Below are 22,980 nucleotides of genomic sequence, written 5' to 3' on the forward strand. Positions count from 1 at the left end.
AGGTGTATGACTGATCATGGTATATGCTTTGTGCTGTGGCCTTGTGGTGTTCATAATATGCTTCTGATAGTTTTGTCAGTAATATATCTGATCAGCTCAAGGGCTGTTTGTTTCTCTTTTTCCAGCCACTGAAATACAACAGCAGGTTTTAAGATGTGGGTGTGGGAGAAAATGTATTCTCTGAATATGCAGACAATCCGCATTCATAAGAGTCATAGTGCAGTGAGCAAGTATTTTTATGTTGTTGGCTCTGTACTTCAACACACTGGATTTGAGATGAAACATTGACCACAAGCTTAATGTGCTGACTTTCAGCTTTGATTTGCATCTGCATCCACATTAACAGTGTAGTAATTGTAGCCCTTTGATACGTAGCCTTCCAATATTGGGGGAGATAAAGTTATTATCACTTAAAATCAACACATTTCATATTTGTTTGAAAATTCTTTGCAGTCAATGAGTGTTTGATCCATAGACATTAACAGACACTTGGTATTTTCCCTGGTAATGCTCTGCCAGGTTGCAGTGTTTCATTTATTGTGACATACTGTAGATGTGGCAGGATTTACTTAGTTGCTGGTGACTGAGTGATTTGTGAAGTTTGTTAGTTGGATTAGTTCATTGAAGAGTCTCAAAGTGCTCAAAAGATTTGGAGAAAGACTGTTTGTCCTTGGTCATGTAATCTTTTATGTTCATTTTTCTTCACCTCTCTTCTCTCTTCCCTGATTCTTAGTCTCTCTGCTTCACTCCCACTGAGCCGAACTACACAACGTGTGAGGTCTGAATGGAAAGATATGTCACAAGATGTCTTCTTCATTATGGTATTGTACAACAAGCTGTTGCAGCTTCCAATGTGTTTTTGTAAAAAGTTAATTTGATTATACAGAATGTGGATGGGGAAAAATGGAGGCATAAGAGTTATGTCAATGTGTTCTTGGCTCGGTGAACTTGAATATCTTCTATAACTTACTTGCATATCTTGCTGTCTTTTACCTATCTCCATTCAGATATGCCTAAAAGTACTCTATCTTTTCTTTATTTAAATCAGCTTAGAGTTTCATCTTTCAGTGTCAAACTCTTTCTGAATAAGCTGTAAAGATGTTTTACTGCTGAGCACCTTACATGGTTGGTTACTCTTCTCCCATACCTGTGTCATCAGTGCCATCAAGGTAGTGACTATAACACAAAATAATTATGGGTGGGGATAAAATATTACACTACTGAAGACAAAGAAAGATAATAAATGGTCCCTTCTGTTCATTGTCTTAGAATTTGAGCTGTACCTACATTTTTCTGTCCACACATGGTACATGATATGGATGTTGCTGCTGTGGCATTGTGGTCTTCGCAGACTATATTGTTCTGCTCCAAGGTCATCCATGTCGCTCCAGAGACACAAGAGCACTTTATAAACGTGCTGTAGATGTAGGTCTGGGACTGAAATGTTTTCACTGAATATCCACAGTCAGAAGAGTTACAGTGTAGTCAGCCATTCTCGCTTTCACATTATACTTCCTAAACGTTGGCATTAGACTTAAATTGTGAGGCGCATAGTCGTCCGATATGCACATAGGTCCTAGGATACTGGGCTGGTTGTTGCTGTATTCCAGCTTTATATATTTGTTATGAAACAAGGACTAAAAGGTTAAAGTGCCAACTGTCAGCTTTAATTTGCAACCACATCAAATGAATTGTGAAGGAGTTGTAGCCCTTTTATACATAGCCCCAATTTTAGGTAGAAAAAGTAATTGGACAAATGAAAACAACCAGACATAGAGCAGACAAATGTAATATTTGGTGTAAAATACTTTGCAAACTGTGAGTGGAGAGCCACAACAACGAAGACTGCATCACTGTCTGGATATGGGCTGTAGCGTACGCTGGCTTGGTCCTGAGTCTGTGAACTTGCCTAACGTATATTTTGCATAATCTACCTGCATATCTCGCATACAGAGCTGTCTTTAACTGATTTCTGGTCAGATAAGTATTCATCTTCATTCAAATTGGATAGACAAGCAGGTGTTGCCTGTCCACCTGGACACTATATAATGAACTCACTGTAAGCAGGTTGCAGCTTCAGAGAATTTCCTCCACTGAAGACATCTTCACCAAGTGGTGCCGTGACTCAGACGACCATCTCCTGCCTGGACCACAGCCGGTGAACTGACCAACCTACCAGCCAATCGTTCATCAGCCGAGCAAGAAATAAGGTAGGTGACCTAATTTGAAAAAGTTTGTATGAGAGATGCTTGGTGGTATGCGTCATCAAAATAGTTAAATTAAAAACGATTTGAGCTGGAGTCAAACACAACCTGGGACATGGACAGTAAGGACACACTATTATTTGCTATTATGTGAATTGCTGCAAGCTAAATATCACATTTACAGCAGGTCTGCAACACACTAACATTAAATCTTTACTCTTAGAATATACAACTTTTGGGATTCTGATAATTGGGTTTTGCTTGAGCCTACATTTAGAGCAAATAGTTAGATTTGGAGAAAAAGGCTCTGCTCTTTCAAAGACAATATTACTTAAGTCACTGCAAGGCTATCACTTGTGCTGCTCTAAATACTCTATAAGAACCATTCTGTCTTTTCCTTCACCAGTGAATCATGAAGATCCAGATTGCCTGTTTGCTGCTGGTGCTGCTCTGTGCCACAGAGGTCTCTGGGGCTCTGACCTTTTATGAGAGGCATGCCATTGAAAACATGATGCCGAAAGATTGTACTAGAGTGATGAAAGAGAGGAATATCCACAATAACAACAATAAATGCTCAAATGCGCAAATGACTTCATTCTGGCCAATAACGAATTAATCAACGCTGTCTGTGCACAAAATAAGCAACAAAGTACCGAACGCTTTAAAGTTGTTGCCTGTACACATAAAACGGAACCTTTCCTGATTGTGTCTACATCGGTAATGCTTTAAATACAAAAATTAAACTTGGCTGTGAAGGTGGTCAACCTGTGAAATATATTGGTCCAGTTGCTTAAACATCTGCTATGTGCTTCATTTTGTTGTCAAGCATAAAAATCTGAAGTATGATGTTTACATTTTAACGTGGTTTTGAATATGCTTCTCATGATTTATCTTCTGTTTGCTTAAAAATAATAATAAGGGATTGTGAGAAGAAAATGTTTTCTGTGAATATACAAACAATCTAGAGTCACAAGCATTATGCTGACATGTTCTTCACTCAGTTACCTTGCATATCTTTCCTGTACTCAGCTGGTCTTCATTCATACTGTAGCAAACAAGCAAGTTTTTGCTGTACTCGTAGAATAAACTCACTAAAACCAACTTCCTGCCTCAGAGAATTACTTTCACTGAAAATGTCCTCAAAATTTGTTTGATCATTTTCTCACATAGATGTTGAATTCAGGAAGGAAGAGTCCCATATTTACTCTGTCCAAGCCTTTGTGCCAAAAACAGTATTTTGTGTTTAATAATTGTCAATAACTGAAAATGACTTCCACACTGGGATTTCTAAAGCCAAGAAGATAACTGATGGTGCCTCCACGTCTCCAGAGTGGCCTTATTCACTGTAATGTAGCTTTAGAGAGCAGGCAAAGTGAGGAGACTCACAGTATGACTAAACTTTGAAGCATGTGGTGAACTTGCAAATCTTGTACAATTTATTTGCATAGCTCACATACAGAGCTGTCTGTGACCTATCTCAGTTCAGATATGATGCCTAAGAGTACTCGTCTTTTATATTCAATCATTCATTCATTTAATTCAAGTATCATCCACTCAGAACGGCAGTTTTTGTGGACATTACTTTAATTGACTGACAAAACTCAGAGAACAAGTGATGGTTTTATTTATTTAATGAATACAATGTCTGACAAAGTAAGTCTTTTTGGCTTAGAATTTTTCACAATAATATAGCCTACAGTTTCTAGATTAATTGCTTGGTGTAGTCTTAGAGGAAGTGCTGGACACCTTAAAGCCCATTCATAATGTCCAGTATAAAGTGTATAAAAGTAAAGGAAATAATGACCCACCTACGTATGTAGGCTATCCCGCCCAGCAGTCTGAACCGTTTTACTCCGAGCTGATAATTGGCGTTTATCCCGCTCTTTATGAACACGCTTCATAAAGACGTGTGGAGGACGAGAGGAAAAGGGAGAGAGACTGGAGGAAAAAAGAACTGGAGTTTCTTCTGAGCTATGAGGTCAGTCAGAGGCTGAACGGCCAAACAAACACAAACACAACAGGTTTCGCTGCGTCCGTTTCTAGCTAGCTTACTGCTAACATGCCAACATCTGTTTGGGGCGAATAAACAAACGGCCCGGCGGGAGAATTCGCCCGAATGATGCCAGGTGAAAAATAGAGATTATTGTGAGAAAAAACATGCCGTTTAATATTGATTTTGTTATAGTTTTCCTACTGTTATTGCCAGAGGAAATAAGCGCCACCTGTGGATGAGCACTTAGCGAAAGCAACACGCTTACAGGCTCTCAACAGCATCAGGAGGAAAGAAAAAGATAATAGTGGCAGATGGGCAGGATGGCAACGACAGATAATAAACACAATATGCACAATTAAATAGTGATTGTAGAGTTTACTTTATTTACTTAAAAACGAAGCTGGATAAATGGATAGTGTGTTGCTAATGGTCGTCCCTTTTCCCTTGCTGTCTGATAATGTACTGAATAGTCTTCATGCATTCTTTTCTCTTGCTTATGGTTTGTAATTAATATCTGCGTGTGTAACATATTCAGCAGCAGTTTTATTAGTTATGGCACAGTTTACATTACAGCACATGATGCTACTCTCTTTGCCTCACAATACCAAATGTTAGAACACTGTTGCTCAATTAAAGCAGAATTATCTAATTTTAGGAAGCGGAAACATTCTAGTAATGGCTTACTCAGTGATTTAAACATTTTTGAATATATTGATTTTCTACAGTGTTTGGTCAGTAAATAATTAACACTCCATAAGGTGTTATAGCATTGCGATTAGCCTACTGGAATAATTCTGGACCATATGACACAACGACATGCCATGTCGGTAGATAATAAATGAAGGTGCCCACACTGTGCCAGCTGTGCATAAGTTACAGATATTGGAGAGGTCTGAGTGTTCACTAATGCCAAAGAGTACAGAACAAAGTTACATCCACTCCTCTTCAATAAGATCTTATACCACTCCTGGGACAACATATTTCGTGACTGATTATTTATAGATTAATGGTTGGTTGATTGATTGATTGAATTATTCACTGTATCTGAGCCAAACTGCACAACTTGTGAGGTCTGAATAGAAAGATATGTCACAAGATGTCTTCCTCAATATTGTATTGTACAACAAGCTGTTGCAGCTTCCAGTGTGTTTTTGTAAAAAGTTAATTTGATTATACAGAATGTGGATGGGGAAAAATGGAGGCATAATAGTTATGCCAATGTGTTCTTGGCTTGGTGAACTTGAATATCTTCTATAACTTACTTGCATATCATGCTGTCTTTTACCTATCTCCATTCAGATATGCCTAAAAGTACTCTATCTTTTCTTTATTTAAATCAGCTTAGAGTTTCATCTTTCAGTGTCAAACTCTTTCTGAATAAGCTGTAAAGATGTTTTACTGCTGAGCACCTTACATGGTTGGTTACTCTTCTCCCATACCTGTGTCATCAGTGCCATCAAGGTAGTGACTATAACACAAAATAATTATGAGTGGGGATAAAATATTACACTACTGAAGACAAAGAAAGATAATAAATGGTCCCTTCTGTTCATTGTCTTAGAATTTGAGCTGTACCTACATTTTTCTGTCCACACATGGTACATGATATGGATGTTGCTGCTGTGGCATTGTGGTCTTCGCAGACTATATTGTTCTGCTCCAAGGTCATCCATGTCGCTCCAGAGACACAAGAGCACTTTATAAACGTGCTGTAGATGTAGGTCTGGGACTGAAATGTTTTCACTGAATATCCACAGTCAGAAGAGTTACAGTGTAGTCAGCCATTCTCGCTTTCACATTATACTTCCTAAACGTTGGCATTAGACTTAAATTGTGAGGCGCATAGTCGTCCGATATGCACATAGGTCCTAGGATACTGGGCTGGTTGTTGCTGTATTCCAGCTTTATATATTTGTTATGAAACAAGGACTAAAAGGTTAAAGTGCCAACTGTCAGCTTTAATTTGCAACCACATCAAATGAATTGTGAAGGAGTTGTAGCCCTTTTATACATAGCCCCAATTTTAGGTAGAAAAAGTAATTGGACAAATGAAAACAACCAGACATAGAGCAGACAAATGTAATATTTGGTGTAAAATACTTTGCAAACTGTGAGTGGAGAGCCACAACAACGAAGACTGCATCACTGTCTGGATATGGGCTGTAGCGTCACGCTGGCTTGGTCCTGAGTCTGTGAACTTGCCTAACGTATATTTTGCATAATCTACCTGCATATCTCGCATACAGAGCTGTCTTTAACTGATTTCTGGTCAGATAAGTATTCATCTTCATTCAAATTGGATAGACAAGCAGGTGTTGCCTGTCCACCTGGACACTATATAATGAACTCACTGTAAGCAGGTTGCAGCTTCAGAGAATTTCCTCCACTGAAGACATCTTCACCAAGTGGTGCCGTGACTCAGACGACCATCTCCTGCCTGGACCACAGCCGGTGAACTGACCAACCTACCAGCCAATCGTTCATCAGCCGAGCAAGAAATAAGGTAGGTGACCTAATTTGAAAAAGTTTGTATGAGAGATGCTTGGTGGTATGCGTCATCAAAATAGTTAAATTAAAAACGATTTGAGCTGGAGTCAAACACAACCTGGGACATGGACAGTAAGGACACACTATTATTTGCTATTATGTGAATTGCTGCAAGCTAAATATCACATTTACAGCAGGTCTGCAACACACTAACATTAAATCTTTACTCTTAGAATATACAACTTTTGGGATTCTGATAATTGGGTTTTGCTTGAGCCTACATTTAGAGCAAATAGTTAGATTTGGAGAAAAAGGCTCTGCTCTTTCAAAGACAATATTACTTAAGTCACTGCAAGGCTATCACTTGTGCTGCTCTAAATACTCTATAAGAACCATTCTGTCTTTTTCCTTCACCAGTGAATCATGAAGATCCAGATTGCCTGTTTGCTGCTGGTGCTGCTCTGTGCCACAGAGGTCTCTGGGGCTCTGACCTTTTATGAGAGGCATGCCATTGAAAACATGATGCCGAAAGATTGTACTAGAGTGATGAAAGAGAGGAATATCCACAATAACAACAATAAATGCTCGTACGCAAATGACTTCATTCTGGCCAATAACGAATTAATCAACGCTGTCTGTGCACAAAATAAGCAACAAAGTACCGAACGCTTTAAAGTTGTTGCCTGTACACATAAAACGGGAACCTTTCCTGATTGTGTCTACATCGGTAATGCTTTAAATACAAAAATTAAACTTGGCTGTGAAGGTGGTCAACCTGTGAAATATATTGGTCCAGTTGCTTAAACATCTGCTATGTGCTTCATTTTGTTGTCAAGCATAAAAATCTGAAGTATGATGTTTACATTTTAACGTGGTTTTGAATATGCTTCTCATGATTTATCTTCTGTTTGCTTAAAAATAATAATAAGGGATTGTGAGAAGAAAATGTTTTCTGTGAATATACAAACAATCTAGAGTCACAAGCATTATGCTGACATGTTCTTCACTCAGTTACCTTGCATATCTTTCCTGTACTCAGCTGGTCTTCATTCATACTGTAGCAAACAAGCAAGTTTTTGCTGTACTCGTAGAATAAACTCACTAAAACCAACTTCCTGCCTCAGAGAATTACTTTCACTGAAAATGTCCTCAAAATTTGTTTGATCATTTTCTCACATAGATGTTGAAGTCAGGAAGGAAGAGTCCCATATTTACTCTGTCCAAGCCTTTGTGCCAAAAACAGTATTTTGTGTTTAATAATTGTCAATAACTGAAAATGACTTCCACACTGGGATTTCTAAAGCCAAGAAGATAACTGATGGTGCCTCCACGTCTCCAGAGTGGCCTTATTCACTGTAATGTAGCTTTAGAAAGCAGGCAAAGTGAGGAGACTCACAGTATGACTACACTTTGAAGCATGTGGTGAACTTGCAAATCTTGTACAATTTATTTGCATAGCTCACATACAGAGCTGTCTGTGACCTATCTCAGTTCAGATATGATGCCTAAGAGTACTCGTCTTTTATATTCAATCATTCATTCATTTAATTCAAGTATCATCCACTCAGAACGGCAGTTTTTGTGGACATTACTTTAATTGACTGACAAAACTCAGAGAACAAGTGATGGTTTTATTTATTTAATGAATACAATGTCTGACAAAGTAAGTCTTTTTGGCTTAGAATTTTTCACAATAATATAGCCTACAGTTTCTAGATTAATTGCTTGGTGTAGTCTTAGAGGAAGTGCTGGACACCTTAAAGCCCATTCATAATGTCCAGTATAAAGTGTATAAAAGTAAAGGAAATAATGACCCACCTACGTATGTAGGCTATCCCGCCCAGCAGTCTGAACCGTTTTACTCCGAGCTGATAATTGGCGTTTATCCCGCTCTTTATGAACACGCTTCATAAAGACGTGTGGAGGACGAGAGGAAAAGGGAGAGAGACTGGAGGAAAAAAGAACTGGAGTTTCTTCTGAGCTATGAGGTCAGTCAGAGGCTGAACGGCCAAACAAACACAAACACAACAGGTTTCGCTGCGTCCGTTTCTAGCTAGCTTATGTCAGCGCGTTCGTTTATTTGCAAAAGAAAAGTCTGGAGAGAAGCTATTCCTTAATTTGGCATTTATTAAAGAATTGGAGGATCAAAAGCATCTTGTACAAGGATCTTTTCTATTCAGAAAACCACAGTCAGCAAGCCGTTAATCTGTAGCTATCATCCTAAAAAAGAATGCTATTCTTAACATTACACAGAGTTTTAAATGAAAAGGTACAACTATCTGATAGGTTTCTACAGAGGTGGGGAGGAGCTGTGGTTTAGACTTAGCTCTCCCTTCGGTGGTGCACAGGCTGGTCCCAGCCTCTTGGCACACGATTCCACCCTTCGTGTGGAGACAGCACCCTAGTGGAGGAATCCTACACTTCCTCTGTTTGTAAGTTGCTAAAGTCTCTGCTTCGTTCCCCAAAACTGATACTTTTCCTCTCATGGTCATTACAATACATACTGTCCTCAGTACATGATGTTCTTTCTGATATCCCTGTTTCTTTGTATAAATGTAAGCCTGTTTGCAACAGCTAATCAACTTTTCCCTGCAGTCAGCAGTCTGCAGGACAACACTTTAAATTGTTAAACCTCATACCCTGTGTGTGTGTGTGTGTGTGTGTGTATGTGTAAAAAAGTTTCAACATGGTATTAATATAATAGGCAATCAACCTTCATTAAAATTTTTAATTCTCACACTTATAGCTAACATGCCAACATCTGTTTGGGGCGAATAAACAAACGGCCCGGCGGGAGAATTCGCCCGAATGATGCCAGGTGAAAAATAGAGATTATTGTGAGAAAAAACATGCCGTTTAATATTGATTTTGTTATAGTTTTCCTACTGTTATTGCCAGAGGAAATAAGCGCCACCTGTGGATGAGCACTTAGCGAAAGCAACACGCTTACAGGCTCTCAACAGCATCAGGAGGAAAGAAAAAGATAATAGTGGCAGATGGGCAGGATGGCAACGACAGATAATAAACACAATATGCACAATTAAATAGTGATTGTAGAGTTTACTTTATTTACTTAAAAAACGAAGCTGGATAAATGGATAGTGTGTTGCTAATGGTCGTCCCTTTTCCCCTTGCTGTCTGATAATGTACTGAATAGTCTTCATGCATTCTTTTCTCTTGCTTATGGTTTGTAATTAATATCTGCGTGTGTAACATATTCAGCAGCAGTTTTATTAGTTATGGCACAGTTTACATTACAGCACATGATGCTACTCTCTTTGCCTCACAATACCAAATGTTAGAACACTGTTGCTCAATTAAAGCAGAATTATCTAATTTTAGGAAGCGGAAACATTCTAGTAATGGCTTACTCAGTGATTTAAACATTTTTGAATATATTGATTTTCTACAGTGTTTGGTCAGTAAATAATTAACACTCCATAAGGTGTTATAGCATTGCGATTAGCCTACTGGAATAATTCTGGACCATATGACACAACGACATGCCATGTCGGTAGATAATAAATGAAGGTGCCCACACTGTGCCAGCTGTGCATAAGTTACAGATATTGGAGAGGTCTGAGTGTTCACTAATGCCAAAGAGTACAGAACAAAGTTACATCCACTCCTCTTCAATAAGATCTTATACCACTCCTGGGACAACATATTTCGTGACTGATTATTTATAGATTAATGGTTGGTTGATTGATTGATTGAATTATTCACTGTGTCTTGCAAGAATTATTCACTGTGTCTTGCAAGAATATAGTTGGATAGAAGTGGTGTGTGTGTCTTTATTCTTAAGGCAATTCATGGTTACAACTATTGTCATCTGTTATTTAAAGAAATTCTCCTTTTTTTAATGCGATACAATTGTCAACAAAGTCGGACTGTTATTCCTAATAATTGTAGGCATATTCCAGAAATCCAGATAGGTAATTTACTGTTCCCTAAAAACACACTTTCATACAAGCTTAATTACATTAAAAATGTCAACAGTCACCATTAATATCAAAATGATTTCTCTGTTGTCATAGTTACTGAAGTTGGAGCAGTATGTTTACCTAAGATGGTTGCTTGATTATCCAGCAACATCAGTTACATTTTAAATGGCTTTTTTCTGTCTGTAATACAACTTTTCCTTCTTTGATGTTTAAAGACAGTGTAACATTTCCCCCTGTGAATGCTTTAAATGTTTGAGCATTTGTTGTTAATATATTTATAGTCTCATCATTGGCTTCATCTTAAATGTCACTACGCCTATATTTTTGGACTTTTTTTTCACAAATTAAAAACATATTTTGACGCCCAGATCTTTCAGCTACTCAGGTTAGTTCAGAATAAGAAAAACAAAAACATTTGTTTTATTTGTCCCTTAGGAAAAAAATATAAAAAATAAAATATATGTAAAAAGGGAAAAAACAACAAGTTGTGAGTTGTTTTTTAAACAATGATGGAAAAACAGGTTGAAAACTTGACTCAGGAGGCTTCATCTGACACCAAAATTAATGGAAATTAAATTAAGGATAATTTATCAGTACAAATTTCCACTTTTTATTTCATATAGGCTACCAAGGTTGGTTCGAATGTGTGCACCATGGTTCAACTTGAAATTAATGAAACTCTGATCACTAAACACAAGTTTATTTTGCGTTTCATCTTATAGAAGGCTGCAGGTGGACTGGTGTTTACATGGTTGGTGGGAACTATGGAGTCAGGTGAGTCCAAATCTTGCGTATCTTTGTCATTTTATTCATGAACATTATATGCAATTCCCCACTTTTCAGTGTTAATGCTAATTATAAATATACCTATAAATTCTATAAAAGTTCATTATTTATTATATTATATAGATTTTTACTTTAGCTCTCAGTTGCGTTGCATGTTAAGACAGGTGCTTTTATTTGTCACATACTTGTGGATATGCGGCCTTAGTGGATGACATCTTGGAAGAAGAGGGAACGTTATACAAACAAACTGAGAGAACATCTTTGTGCTGAAGCTCTGAGGTAGGATATTTCTTTTCTCAGTATTACCAGCTGCTGTGTTTAATGTTGAAGGAATTTAATTGAATATAGAATATTCAAAGCATGCAAAATATTTTAAATTGAGTGTCTTCTTGGTTATGAAGCAGAGTTGCCACCAAGTTGCTGAGGATCCTACAATTCAATTTAAATGCATCAATCTGCTACACTGTTAGAGCAAAATTAAGAGGCTAGATCTATGAAGAATGCTGTGCTCTAGTAAACAATTTAATCATAAACACATTATGCAGGGTTTCCCTCGGTTTCTTGAGGGTTTAGGTGCTGTGGTCGTGCCCTGCTAAGCTGCAGCACACTCCTGCCACTGCTCGATCGCAACCGCAATCTCCTGATCCACCTGAGATGTAGCCTCCTGGTTCCCTGGCATTACTGGTTCCACCAGCTCCTCTGCCAGTCTCTCTGTCGCTGGCCTCCTGTTACCCTGTTGCTGGCTTCCTATCCAGCTGCCCTGTCGCCAGACCCTCGGTGTCCTTCTGTCTTTGCCGCGGGCTTCCAGTCATACCTCTGGAGGGGTTTTGCCTTCGTCACGAACCTCACGAGTTGCTCTGTATGTCTGGTCATCACCCAGACCTACTCAGCCCTTCAGCCCTGCCTCCTGGGCATCCCCCTGACTTGCTCTGCTCTTCTGTCCTGCCCCCGGGCCGTCCACCTGGGATCTTCCGCTTGCGATTTGTTCATCCTCCCAAAGTCGGGGTGAAGCCACTAACCAGCTATAGGGTTGGGTATTGTTAGTATTTTATCTTTATCTTATCTATACTCTTATCGACCGGTTCTTTAATAGTTCTCTCACTGTTTTTTTTTTCGTTACTAAAGAATTTGGGTTTTATTAAATTATCATTTAAAAAAAAAAAGAATAAATTCAGAACAGGATTAGAATTGGTGTTCGTGCCTTGAGCCCTTCGGAATAAAATCTGTCCTTGTATCTTTTATTTGAAACAAACATTCATTTACCATGCCATTCGTTCTTTTAGACCAGCATAGAATAAGACGTGTGACCTAGGCTATATGTAATCCTTAATTGACCTAGACCTATATAATCCAAATGGATTTAATCCATGTAAAACAGGACATATTTTGCTATTCTAAATTGGGGCGTTAGGCTAATCTAAACTAGATTATTTAAATTAGATTCATTAAAAAAGATTAGCCATTTTATTTTAATAATTATTTTAATTGTATTTTATGTTTTCATTTTATATGAAATAAAATAGATTAGCCAATTTTTTTATTATTTATTTAAATGATGTTTTATTATTTAAAGTAGATTAGTCATCTTCACGGCATGATCTGATGCAACATATTTTCCCAGGGTACATTTTAAAGCCATCAGATATTACATCAGCAGCTGATACGGAGGACAAGCTTATTTCCTTCATCAGTTCTTCAGAAGGTTCCAGAGGGGATAGAATGTTTTTGATCAGTCCCCGCTGGTTGGAAGTGAAGGTAGCGGGTAGATCGAAGTCAGCTGCATAAACACCCAATGCCCGTTTTTGCTCAAGAAGACTATGGAGCTTATAACAGGTGCTAGTCCATCTGGTGCTGTCATCTTATTGCAACCTTTTGATAGGCTGGCTGAGTTGTCTCTGCAGACTCTGTAATCTGGAATATGCAAAGGGAGAGTGCTTGAAGTGCCCCACGATGCATCTCCCTATAGCTATAATGTCATTTATGATGTGCTGTGACATCACTGCATCATGGATGGCCAACTTAAGTGTGTGGGCCATACATCCTAAACTTTGTAATCCTGCATCTTGCATGGCTTTTATTATATTCTGGGCATTATCTCTGAGTATGACATACACCTTTACTTTCATAATATACCACGTCTGGATATTCTCAAATGCAGTCCTGCAGCAGTATAGGAGCCGCAGAACTCTTGGGAATGCAGGACCGCTTTAGGAAGATGGAAGTCAAACTCAGCATTGACATGGGACTGGCGTCCAAGCTCCAAATATCACTTGTGAAGGTAATTTAGGACATGTCTTCTTTCAGGGGCCTATCTATGTGTCAATACACTGCCTGGTAGAGCTCGTGTAGGGCAACATCTGTAAAATATGTGGGACCTGGGAGAGTGTAGGGGGAGTCAATCTGAGGGAGCAGCTGGTGGAATCTGGTGGCTTCTACCACAATGAATGGCGTGTCATCTGGACTCGAATTATAGCGTTTGTAATTATATAACTTGCAGCGTCTTTAGAAGGGACGGTTGTAGGTGCAACTGTTGCTTACGGCCATACCACTCTGAACGCGCCCGATCTCGTCTGATCTCGGAAGCCAAACAGGGTTGGGCCTGATTAGTACTTGGGTGGTAGACTGCTTGGGAATACCAGGTGCTGTAAGCTTTTCAACTTCATCAGGAGAGACAGATCTTTGAAAAGCAGAGCTCCTCGACTCGACTTTGTTAATTTCATTGTAATTATAGAATTTGCAGCATCTTTAGAAGGGACGGTTGTAGGTGCAACTGTTGCTTACGGCCATACCACTCTGAACGCGTCTGATCTCGGAAGCCAAACAGGGTTGGGCCTGATTAGTACTTGGGTGGGAGACTGCTTGGGAATACCAGGTGTTGTAAACTTTTTCACTTCTCTTTCCGATACAGCAGAGGGCGCTGCTACTTCACCAGGGTAGACAGATCTTTGAAAAGCAGAGCAGCTTGGCGCTCGACTCTAATTATAGCCGTTGTAATTATATAACTTGCAGGGTCTTTAGAAGGGACGGTTGTAGGTGCAACTGTTGCTTACGGCCATACCACTCTGAACGCGCCCGATCTCATCTGATCTCGGAAGCCAAACAGGGTTGGGCCTGATTAGTACTTGGGTGGGAGACTGCTTGGGAATACCAGGTGCTGTAAGCTTTTTCACTTCTCTTTTCGAAACAGCAGAGGGCGCTGCTACTTCATCAGGAGAGACAGATCTTTGAAAAGCAGAGCGCCTTGTCTCGACTCGACATTGTTCATTTCTTTGTAATTATAGAATTTGCAGCATCTTTAGAAGGGACGGTTGTAGGTGCAACTGTTGCTTACGGCCATACCACTCTGAACGCGCCCGATCTCGTCTGATCTCGGAAGCCAAACAGGGTTGGGCCTGATTAGTACTTGGGTGGTAGACTGCTTGGGAATACCAGGTGCTGTAAGCTTTTCCACTTCTCTTTCCGATACAGCAGAGGGCGCTGCTACTTCATCAGGAGAGACAGATCTTTGAAAAGCAGAGCTCCTCGACTCGACTTTGTTAATTTCATTGTAATTATAGTATTTGCAGCATCTTTAGAAGGGACGGTTGTAGGTGCAACTGTTGCTTACGGCCATACCACTCTGAACGCGCCCGATCTCGTCTGATCTCGGAAGCCAAACAGGGTTGGGCCTGATTAGTACTTGGGTGGGAGACTGCTTGGGAATACCAGGTGCTGTAAGCTTTTTCACTTCTCTTTCTGAAACAGCAGAGGGCGCTGCTACTTCACCAGGGTAGACAGATCTTTGAAAAGAAGAGCGCCTCGACTCGACTCGACATTGTTAATTTCATTGTAATTATATAACTTGCAGCATCTTTAGAAGGGACGGTTGTAGGTGCAACTGTTGCTTACGGCCATACCACTCTGAACGCGCCCGATCTCGTCTGATCTCGGAAGCCAAACAGGGTTGGGCCTGATTAGTACTTGGGTGGGAGACTGCTTGGGAATACCAGGTGCTGTAAGCTTTTTCACTTCTCTTTCCGATACAGCAGAGGGCGCTGCTACTTCATCAGGAGAGACAGATCTTTGAAAAGCAGAGCTCCTCGACTCGACTTTGTTAATTTCATTGTAATTATATAACTTGCAGCTTCTTTAGAAGGGACGGTTGTAGGTGCAACTGTTGCTTACGGCCATACCACTCTGAACGCGCCCGATCTCGTCTGATCTCGGAAGCCAAACAGGGTTGGGCCTGATTAGTACTTGGGTGGGAGACTGCTTGGGAATACCAGGTGCTGTAAGCTTTTTCACTTCTCTTTCTGATACAGCAGAGGGCGCTGCTACTTCACCAGGGTAGACAGATCTTTGAAAAGAGGAGCGCCTCGACTCGACATTGTTAATTTCATTGTAATTATATAACTTGCAGCGTCTTTAGAAGGGACGGTTGTAGGTGCAACTGTTGCTTACGGCCATACCACTCTGAACGCGCCTGATCTCGTCTGATCTCGGAAGCCAAACAGGGTTGGGCCTGATTAGTACTTGGGTGGTAGACTGCTTGGGAATACCAGGTGCTGTAAGCTTTTCCACTTCTCTTTCCGATACAGCAGAGGGCGCTGCTACTTCATCAGGAGAGACAGATCTTTGAAAAGCAGAGCTCCTCGACTCGACTTTGTTAATTTCATTGTAATTATATAATTTGCAGCGTCTTTAGAAGGGACAGTTGTAGGTGCAACTGTTGCTTACGGCCATACCACTCTGAACGCGCCCGATCTCGTCTGATCTCGGAAGCCAAACAGGGTTGGGCCTGATTAGTACTTGGGTGGGAGACTGCTTGGGAATACCAGGTGCTGTAAGCTTTTTCACTTCTCTTTTCGAAACAGCAGAGGCGCTGCTACTTCACCAGGGTAGACAGATCTTTGAAAAGCAGAGCGCCTTGTCTCGACTCGACATTGTTAATTTCATTGTAATTATAGAATTTGCAGCATCTTTAGAAGGGACGGTTGTAGGTGCAACTGTTGCTTACGGCCATACCACTCTGAACGCGCCCGATCTCGTCTGATCTCGGAAGCCAAACAGGGTTGGGCCTGATTAGTACTTGGGTGGGAGACTGCTTGGGAATACCAGGTGCTGTAAGCTTTTTCACTTCTCTTTTTCGAAACAGCAGAGGGCGCTGCTACTTCACCAGGGTAGACAGATCTTTGAAAAGCAGAGCAGCCTTGTCTCGACTCGACTCATTGTTAATTTCATTGTAATTATATAACTTGCAGCTTCTTTAGAAGGGACGGTTGTAGGTGCAACTGTTGCTTACGGCCATACCACTCTGAACGCGCCCGATCTCGTCTGATCTCGGAAGCCAAACAGGGTTGGGCCTGATTAGTACTTGGGTGGGAGACTGCTTGGGAATACCAGGTGCTGTAAGCTTTTTCACTTCTCTTTCCGATACAGCAGAGGCGCTGCTACTTCATCAGGGTAGACAGATCTTTGAAAAGCAGAGAGCTCTCGACTCGACTTTGTTAATTTCATTGTAATTATAGTATTTGCAGCATCTTTAGAAGGGACGGTTGTAGGTGCAACTGTTGCTTACGGCCATACCACTCTGAACGCGCCCGATCTCGTCTGATCTCGGAAGCCAAACAGGGTTGGGCCTGATTAGTACTTGGGTGGGAGACTGCTTGGGAATACCAGGTGCTGTAAGCTTTTTCACTTCTCTTTTCGAAACAGCAGAGGGCGCTGCTACTTCACCAGGGTAGACAGATCTTTGAAAAGCAGAGCGCCTTGTCTCGACTCGACATTGTTAATTTCATTGTAATTATAGAATTTGCAGCATCTTTAGAAGGGACGGTTGTAGGTGCAACTGTTGCTTACGGCCATACCACTCTGAACGCGCCCGATCTCGTCTGATCTCGGAAGCCAAACAGGGTTGGGCCTGATTAGTACTTGGGTGGGAGACTGCTTGGGAATACCAGGTGCTGTAAGCTTTTTCACTTCTCTTTTCGAAACAGCAGAGGGCGCTGCTACTTCACCAGGGTAGACAGATCTCTTTGAAAAGAGAGCCTTGTCTCTCGACTCGACATTGTTAATTTCATTGTAATTATAGTATTTGCAGCATCTTTAGAAGGGACGGTTGTAGGTGCAACTGTTGCTTTACGGCCATACCACTCTGAACGCGCCCGATCTCGTCTGATCTCGGAAGCCAAACAGGGTTGGGCCTGATTAGTACTTGGGTGGGAGACTGCTTGGGAATACCAGGTGCTGTAAGCTTTTTCACTTCTTTCCAATACAGCAGAGGGCGCTGCTACTTCATCAGGGTAGACAGATCTTTGAAAAGCAGAGCAGCTTGCTGCTCGACTCGACATTGTTAATTTCATTGTAATTATAGAATTTGCAGCATCTTTAGAAGGGACGGTTGTAGGTGCAACTGTTGCTTACGGCCATACCACTCTGAACGCGCCCGATCTCGTCTGATCTCGGAAGCCAAACAGGGTTGGGCCTGATTAGTACTTGGGTGGGAGACTGCTTGGGAATACCAGGTGCTGTAAGCTTTTTCACTTCTCTTTCCAATACAGCAGAGGGCGCTGCTACTTCATCAGGGTAGACAGATCTTTGAAAAGCAGAGCTCCTCGACTCGACTTTGTTAATTTTATTGTAATTATAGTATTTGCAGCATCTTTAGAAGGGACGGTTGTAGGTGCAACTGTTGCTTACGGCCATACCACTCTGAACGCGCCCGATCTCGTCTGATCTCGGAAGCCAAACAGGGTTGGGCCTGATTAGTACTTGGGTGGGAGACTGCTTGGGAATACCAGGTGCTGTAAGCTTTTCCACTTCTCTTTCCGATACAGCAGAGGGCGCTGCTACTTCATCAGGAGAGACAGATCTTTGAAAAGCAGAGCTCCTCGACTCGACTCGACATTGTTAATTTCATTGTAATTATAGAATTTGCAGCATCTTTAGAAGGGACGGTTGTAGGTGCAACTGTTGCTTACGGCCATACCACTCTGAACGCGCCCGATCTCGTCTGATCTCGGAAGCCAAACAGGGTTGGGCCTGATTAGTACTTGGGTGGGAGACTGCTTGGGAATACCAGGTGCTGTAAGCTTTTTCACTTCTCTTTCCAATACAGCAGAGGGCGCTGCTACTTCATCAGGGTAGACAGATCTTTGAAAAGCAGAGCTCCTCGACTCGACTTTGTTAATTTTATTGTAATTATAGTATTTGCAGCATCTTTAGAAGGGACGGTTGTAGGTGCAACTGTTGCTTACGGCCATACCACTCTGAACGCGCCCGATCTCGTCTGATCTCGGAAGCCAAACAGGGTTGGGCCTGATTAGTACTTGGGTGGGAGACTGCTTGGGAATACCAGGTGCTGTAAGCTTTTTCACTTCTCTTTCGAAACAGCAGAGGGCGCTGCTACTTCACCAGGGTAGACAGATCTTTGAAAAGCAGAGCGCCTTGTCTCGACTCGACATTGTTAATTTCATTGTAATTATAGAATTTGCAGCATCTTTAGAAGGGACGGTTGTAGGTGCAACTGTTGCTTACGGCCATACCACTCTGAACGCGCCCGATCTCGTCTGATCTCGGAAGCCAAACAGGGTTGGGCCTGATTAGTACTTGGGTGGGAGACTGCTTGGGAATACCAGGTGCTGTAAGCTTTTTCACTTCTCTTTTCGAAACAGCAGAGGGCGCTGCTACTTCACCAGGGTAGACAGATCTTTGAAAAGCAGAGCGCCTTGTCTCGACTCGACTTTGTTAATTTCATTGTAATTATATAACTTGCAGCGTCGTTAGAAGGGACGGTTGTAGGTGCAACTGTTGCTTACGGCCATACCACTCTGAACGCGCCCGATCTCGTCTGATCTCGGAAGCCAAACAGGGTTGGGCCTGATTAGTACTTGGGTGGGAGACTGCTTGGGAATACCAGGTGCTGTAAGCTTTTCACTTCTCTTTTCGAAACAGCAGAGGGCGCTGCTACTTCACCAGGGTAGACAGATCTTTGAAAAGCAGAGCGCCTTGTCTCGACTCGACATTGTTAATTTCATTGTAATTATAGAATTTGCAGCATCTTTAGAAGGGACGGTTGTAGGTGCAACTGTTGCTTACGGCCATACCACTCTGAACGCGCCCGATCTCGTCTGATCTCGGAAGCCAAACAGGGTTGGGCCTGATTAGTACTTGGGTGGGAGACTGCTTGGGAATACCAGGTGCTGTAAGCTTTTTCACTTCTCTTTCCAATACAGCAGAGGGCGCTGCTACTTCATCAGGGTAGACAGATCTTTGAAAAGCAGAGCAGCTCGTGCTCGACTCAATTGTTAATTTTATTGTAATTATAGTATTTGCAGCATCTTTAGAAGGGACGGTTGTAGGTGCAACTGTTGCTTACGGCCATACCACTCTGAACGCGCCCGATCTCGTCTGATCTCGGAAGCCAAACAGGGTTGGGCCTGATTAGTACTTGGGTGGTAGACTGCTTGGGAATACCAGGTGCTGTAAGCTTTTCCACTTCTCTTTCCGATACAGCAGAGGGCGCTGCTACTTCATCAGGAGAGACAGATCTTTGAAAAGCAGAGCTCCTCGACTCGACTTTGTTAATTTCATTGTAATTATAGTATTTGCAGCATCTTTAGAAGGGACGGTTGTAGGTGCAACTGTTGCTTACGGCCATACCACTCTGAACGCGCCCGATCTCGTCTGATCTCGGAAGCCAAACAGGGTTGGGCCTGATTAGTACTTGGGTGGGAGACTGCTTGGGAATACCAGGTGCTGTAAGCTTTTTCACTTCTCCTTTCGAAACAGCAGAGGGCGCTGCTACTTCACCAGGGTAGACAGATCTTTGAAAAGCAGAGCGCCTTGTCTCGACTCGACTTTGTTAATTTCATTGTAATTATAGAATTTGCAGCATCTTTAGAAGGGACGGTTGTAGGTGCAACTGTTGCTTACGACCATACCACTCTGAACGCGCCCGATCTCGTTTGATCTCGGAAGCCAAACAGGGTTGGGCCTGATTAGTACTTGGGTGGGAGACTGCTTGGGAATACCAGGTGCTGTAAGCTTTCTCACTTCTCTTTTCGAAACAGCAGAGGGCGCTGCTACTTCACCAGGGTAGACAGATCTTTGAAAAGCAGAGCGCCTTGTCTCGACTCGACATTGTTAATTTCATTGTAATTATATAACTTGCAGCGTCGTTAGAAGGGATGGTTGTAGGTGCAACTGTTGCTTACGGCCATACCACTCTGAACGCGCCCGATCTCGTCTGATCTCGGAAGCCAAACAGGGTTGGGCCTGATTAGTACTTGGGTGGTAGACTGCTTGGGAATACCAGGTGCTGTAAGCTTTTTCACTTCTCTTTTCGAAACAGCAGAGGGCGCTGCTACTTCACCAGGGTAGACAGATCTTTGAATAGCAGAGCGCCTTGTCTCGACACGACATTGTTAATTTCATTGTAATTATAGTATTTGCAGCATCTTTAGAAGGGACGGTTGTAGGTGCAACTGTTGCTTACGGCCATACCACTCTGAACGCGCCCGATCTCGTCTGATCTCGGAAGCCAAACAGGGTTGGGCCTGATTAGTACTTGGGTGGGAGACTGCTTGGGAATACCAGGTGCTGTAAGCTTTTTCACTTCTCTTTCCAATACAGCAGAGGGCGCTGCTACTTCATCAGGGTAGACAGATCTTTGAAAAGCAGAGCAGCTTGCTGCTCGACTCCAATTATACCCTTTGTAATTATATAACTTGCAGCTTCTTTAGAAGGGACGGTTGTAGGTGCAACTGTTGCTTACGGCCATACCACTCTGAACGCGCCCGATCTCGTCTGATCTCGGAAGCCAAACAGGGTTGGGCCTGATTAGTACTTGGGTGGGAGACTGCTTGGGAATACCAGGTGCTGTAAGCTTTTTCACTTCTCTTTCCAATACAGCAGAGGGCGCTGCTACTTCATCAGGGTAGACAGATCTTTGAAAAGCAGAGCTACTCGACTTTGTTAATTTTATTGTAATTATAGTATTTGCAGCATCTTTAGAAGGGACGGTTGTAGGTGCAACTGTTGCTTACGGCCATACCACTCTGAACGCGCCCGATCTCGTCTGATCTCGGAAGCCAAACAGGGTTGGGCCTGATTAGTACTTGGGTGGTAGACTGCTTGGGAATACCAGGTGCTGTAAGCTTTTCCACTTCTCTTTCCGATACAGCAGAGGGCGCTGCTACTTCACCAGGGTAGACAGATCTTTGAAAAGCAGAGCGCCTTGTCTCGACTCGACTTTGTTAATTTCATTGTAATTATAGAATTTGCAGCATCTTTAGAAGGGACGGTTGTAGGTGCAACTGTTGCTTACGGCCATACCACTCTGAACGCGCCCGATCTCGTCTGATCTCGGAAGCCAAACAGGGTTGGGCCTGATTAGTACTTGGGTGGGAGACTGCTTGGGAATACCAGGTGCTGTAAGCTTTTTCACTTCTCTTTTCGAAACAGCAGAGGGCGCTGCTACTTCACCAGGGTAGACAGATCTTTGAAAAGAGGAGCGCCTTGTCTCGACTCGACATTGTTAATTTCATTGTAATTATATAACTTGCAGCGTCGTTAGAAGGGATGGTTGTAGGTGCAACTGTTGCTTACGGCCATACCACTCTGAACGCGCCCGATCTCGTCTGATCTCGGAAGCCAAACAGGGTTGGGCCTGATTAGTACTTGGGTGGTAGACTGCTTGGGAATACCAGGTGCTGTAAGCTTTTCCACTTCTCTTTTTCAAAACAGCAGAGGGCGCTGCTACTTCACCAGGGTAGACAGATCTTTGAATAGCAGAGCGCCTTGTCTCGACACGACATTGTTAATTTCATTGTAATTATAGTATTTGCAGCATCTTTAGAAGGGACGGTTGTAGGTGCAAGTGTTGCTTACGGCCATACCACTCTGAACGCGCCCGATCTCGTCTGATCTCGGAAGCCAAACAGGGTTGGGCCTGATTAGTACTTGGGTGGGAGACTGCTTGGGAATACCAGGTGCTGTAAGCTTTTTCACTTCTCTTTCCAATACAGCAGAGGGCGCTGCTACTTCATCAGGGTAGACAGATCTTTGAAAAGCAGAGCAGCTTGCTGCTCGACTCCAATTATACCCTTTGTAATTATATAACTTGCAGCTTCTTTAGAAGGGACGGTTGTAGGTGCAACTGTTGCTTACGGCCATACCACTCTGAACGCGCCCGATCTCGTCTGATCTCGGAAGCCAAACAGGGTTGGGCCTGATTAGTACTTGGGTGGGAGACTGCTTGGGAATACCAGGTGCTGTAAGCTTTTTCACTTCTCTTTCCGATACAGCAGAGGGCGCTGCTACTTCATCAGGGTAGACAGATCTTTGAAAAGCAGAGCTCCTCGACTCGACTTTGTTAATTTCATTGTAATTATAGTATTTGCAGCATCTTTAGAAGGGACGGTTGTAGGTGCAACTGTTGCTTACGGCCATACCACTCTGAACGCGCCCGATCTCGTCTGATCTCGGAAGCCAAACAGGGTTGGGCCTGATTAGTACTTGGGTGGGAGACTGCTTGGGAATACCAGGTGCTGTAAGCTTTTTCACTTCTCCTTTCGAAACAGCAGAG

General features: G+C 42.2%; 3 long non-coding RNA genes, 32 other non-coding genes and 1 pseudogene across 36 annotated transcripts in view; all 36 read left to right on the forward strand.

Moving 5' to 3' along the window:
• The first annotated feature begins 839 nt into the window (after positions 1-839).
• On the forward strand, positions 840-3,305 carry LOC122872404. The gene is made up of 2 exons (XR_006377102.1): positions 840-2,210; positions 2,611-3,305. It is a non-coding gene; the product is annotated as an uncharacterized LOC122872404 (long non-coding RNA).
• A 716-nt stretch (positions 3,306-4,021) lies between these two features.
• On the forward strand, positions 4,022-7,795 carry LOC122872041. Of its 2 annotated transcripts, none has more exons than XR_006376999.1 (3): positions 4,022-4,182; positions 6,558-6,700; positions 7,102-7,795. It is a non-coding gene; the product is annotated as an uncharacterized LOC122872041 (long non-coding RNA). The 2 variants fall into 2 exon arrangements; XR_006377000.1 differs by lacking the exon at positions 4,022-4,182 and adding an exon at positions 4,316-4,330.
• A 684-nt stretch (positions 7,796-8,479) lies between these two features.
• Positions 8,480-22,980, forward strand: part of LOC122872071 — a 15,888-nt gene continuing 1,387 nt past the window's right edge. The window contains exons 1-3 of the long non-coding RNA XR_006377004.1: positions 8,480-8,672; positions 11,351-11,402; positions 11,620-11,693. This is a non-coding gene — a long non-coding RNA (uncharacterized LOC122872071). The remainder of the gene's footprint in view (positions 8,673-11,350; positions 11,403-11,619; positions 11,694-22,980) is intronic.
• Positions 13,947-14,065, forward strand: LOC122872498. The gene has a single exon (XR_006377160.1). It is a non-coding gene; the product is annotated as a 5S ribosomal RNA (ribosomal RNA).
• On the forward strand, positions 14,190-14,298 carry LOC122872552 (annotated as a pseudogene).
• Positions 14,459-14,577, forward strand: LOC122872573. The gene has a single exon (XR_006377216.1). It is a non-coding gene; the product is annotated as a 5S ribosomal RNA (ribosomal RNA).
• Positions 14,740-14,858, forward strand: LOC122872500. The gene has a single exon (XR_006377162.1). It is a non-coding gene; the product is annotated as a 5S ribosomal RNA (ribosomal RNA).
• On the forward strand, positions 15,016-15,134 carry LOC122872476. Its single transcript, XR_006377139.1, has one exon. It is a non-coding gene; the product is annotated as a 5S ribosomal RNA (ribosomal RNA).
• On the forward strand, positions 15,297-15,415 carry LOC122872487. Its single transcript, XR_006377150.1, has one exon. It is a non-coding gene; the product is annotated as a 5S ribosomal RNA (ribosomal RNA).
• LOC122872499 lies at positions 15,573-15,691 on the forward strand. The gene has a single exon (XR_006377161.1). It is a non-coding gene; the product is annotated as a 5S ribosomal RNA (ribosomal RNA).
• On the forward strand, positions 15,849-15,967 carry LOC122872522. Its single transcript, XR_006377184.1, has one exon. It is a non-coding gene; the product is annotated as a 5S ribosomal RNA (ribosomal RNA).
• LOC122872511 lies at positions 16,125-16,243 on the forward strand. Its single transcript, XR_006377173.1, has one exon. It is a non-coding gene; the product is annotated as a 5S ribosomal RNA (ribosomal RNA).
• Positions 16,405-16,523, forward strand: LOC122872523. Its single transcript, XR_006377185.1, has one exon. It is a non-coding gene; the product is annotated as a 5S ribosomal RNA (ribosomal RNA).
• Positions 16,690-16,808, forward strand: LOC122872535. The gene has a single exon (XR_006377196.1). It is a non-coding gene; the product is annotated as a 5S ribosomal RNA (ribosomal RNA).
• Positions 16,966-17,084, forward strand: LOC122872546. The gene has a single exon (XR_006377197.1). It is a non-coding gene; the product is annotated as a 5S ribosomal RNA (ribosomal RNA).
• LOC122872555 lies at positions 17,247-17,365 on the forward strand. The gene has a single exon (XR_006377198.1). It is a non-coding gene; the product is annotated as a 5S ribosomal RNA (ribosomal RNA).
• Positions 17,530-17,648, forward strand: LOC122872519. Its single transcript, XR_006377181.1, has one exon. It is a non-coding gene; the product is annotated as a 5S ribosomal RNA (ribosomal RNA).
• Positions 17,811-17,929, forward strand: LOC122872560. The gene has a single exon (XR_006377203.1). It is a non-coding gene; the product is annotated as a 5S ribosomal RNA (ribosomal RNA).
• Positions 18,087-18,205, forward strand: LOC122872563. Its single transcript, XR_006377206.1, has one exon. It is a non-coding gene; the product is annotated as a 5S ribosomal RNA (ribosomal RNA).
• Positions 18,368-18,486, forward strand: LOC122872564. Its single transcript, XR_006377207.1, has one exon. It is a non-coding gene; the product is annotated as a 5S ribosomal RNA (ribosomal RNA).
• On the forward strand, positions 18,644-18,762 carry LOC122872565. The gene has a single exon (XR_006377208.1). It is a non-coding gene; the product is annotated as a 5S ribosomal RNA (ribosomal RNA).
• Positions 18,924-19,042, forward strand: LOC122872566. Its single transcript, XR_006377209.1, has one exon. It is a non-coding gene; the product is annotated as a 5S ribosomal RNA (ribosomal RNA).
• LOC122872567 lies at positions 19,205-19,323 on the forward strand. The gene has a single exon (XR_006377210.1). It is a non-coding gene; the product is annotated as a 5S ribosomal RNA (ribosomal RNA).
• Positions 19,485-19,603, forward strand: LOC122872568. The gene has a single exon (XR_006377211.1). It is a non-coding gene; the product is annotated as a 5S ribosomal RNA (ribosomal RNA).
• LOC122872501 lies at positions 19,765-19,883 on the forward strand. The gene has a single exon (XR_006377163.1). It is a non-coding gene; the product is annotated as a 5S ribosomal RNA (ribosomal RNA).
• LOC122872569 lies at positions 20,041-20,159 on the forward strand. Its single transcript, XR_006377212.1, has one exon. It is a non-coding gene; the product is annotated as a 5S ribosomal RNA (ribosomal RNA).
• On the forward strand, positions 20,322-20,440 carry LOC122872514. The gene has a single exon (XR_006377177.1). It is a non-coding gene; the product is annotated as a 5S ribosomal RNA (ribosomal RNA).
• LOC122872502 lies at positions 20,603-20,721 on the forward strand. Its single transcript, XR_006377164.1, has one exon. It is a non-coding gene; the product is annotated as a 5S ribosomal RNA (ribosomal RNA).
• LOC122872570 lies at positions 20,884-21,002 on the forward strand. Its single transcript, XR_006377213.1, has one exon. It is a non-coding gene; the product is annotated as a 5S ribosomal RNA (ribosomal RNA).
• LOC122872571 lies at positions 21,163-21,281 on the forward strand. Its single transcript, XR_006377214.1, has one exon. It is a non-coding gene; the product is annotated as a 5S ribosomal RNA (ribosomal RNA).
• LOC122872503 lies at positions 21,434-21,552 on the forward strand. Its single transcript, XR_006377165.1, has one exon. It is a non-coding gene; the product is annotated as a 5S ribosomal RNA (ribosomal RNA).
• LOC122872572 lies at positions 21,715-21,833 on the forward strand. The gene has a single exon (XR_006377215.1). It is a non-coding gene; the product is annotated as a 5S ribosomal RNA (ribosomal RNA).
• On the forward strand, positions 21,996-22,114 carry LOC122872504. The gene has a single exon (XR_006377166.1). It is a non-coding gene; the product is annotated as a 5S ribosomal RNA (ribosomal RNA).
• On the forward strand, positions 22,278-22,396 carry LOC122872574. The gene has a single exon (XR_006377217.1). It is a non-coding gene; the product is annotated as a 5S ribosomal RNA (ribosomal RNA).
• LOC122872575 lies at positions 22,557-22,675 on the forward strand. Its single transcript, XR_006377219.1, has one exon. It is a non-coding gene; the product is annotated as a 5S ribosomal RNA (ribosomal RNA).
• On the forward strand, positions 22,833-22,951 carry LOC122872576. The gene has a single exon (XR_006377220.1). It is a non-coding gene; the product is annotated as a 5S ribosomal RNA (ribosomal RNA).

The sequence above is a fragment of the Siniperca chuatsi genome, linkage group LG24 (assembly GCF_020085105.1).
Source record: "Siniperca chuatsi isolate FFG_IHB_CAS linkage group LG24, ASM2008510v1, whole genome shotgun sequence".
Classification (NCBI taxonomy): Eukaryota; Metazoa; Chordata; class Actinopteri; order Centrarchiformes; family Sinipercidae; genus Siniperca; species Siniperca chuatsi.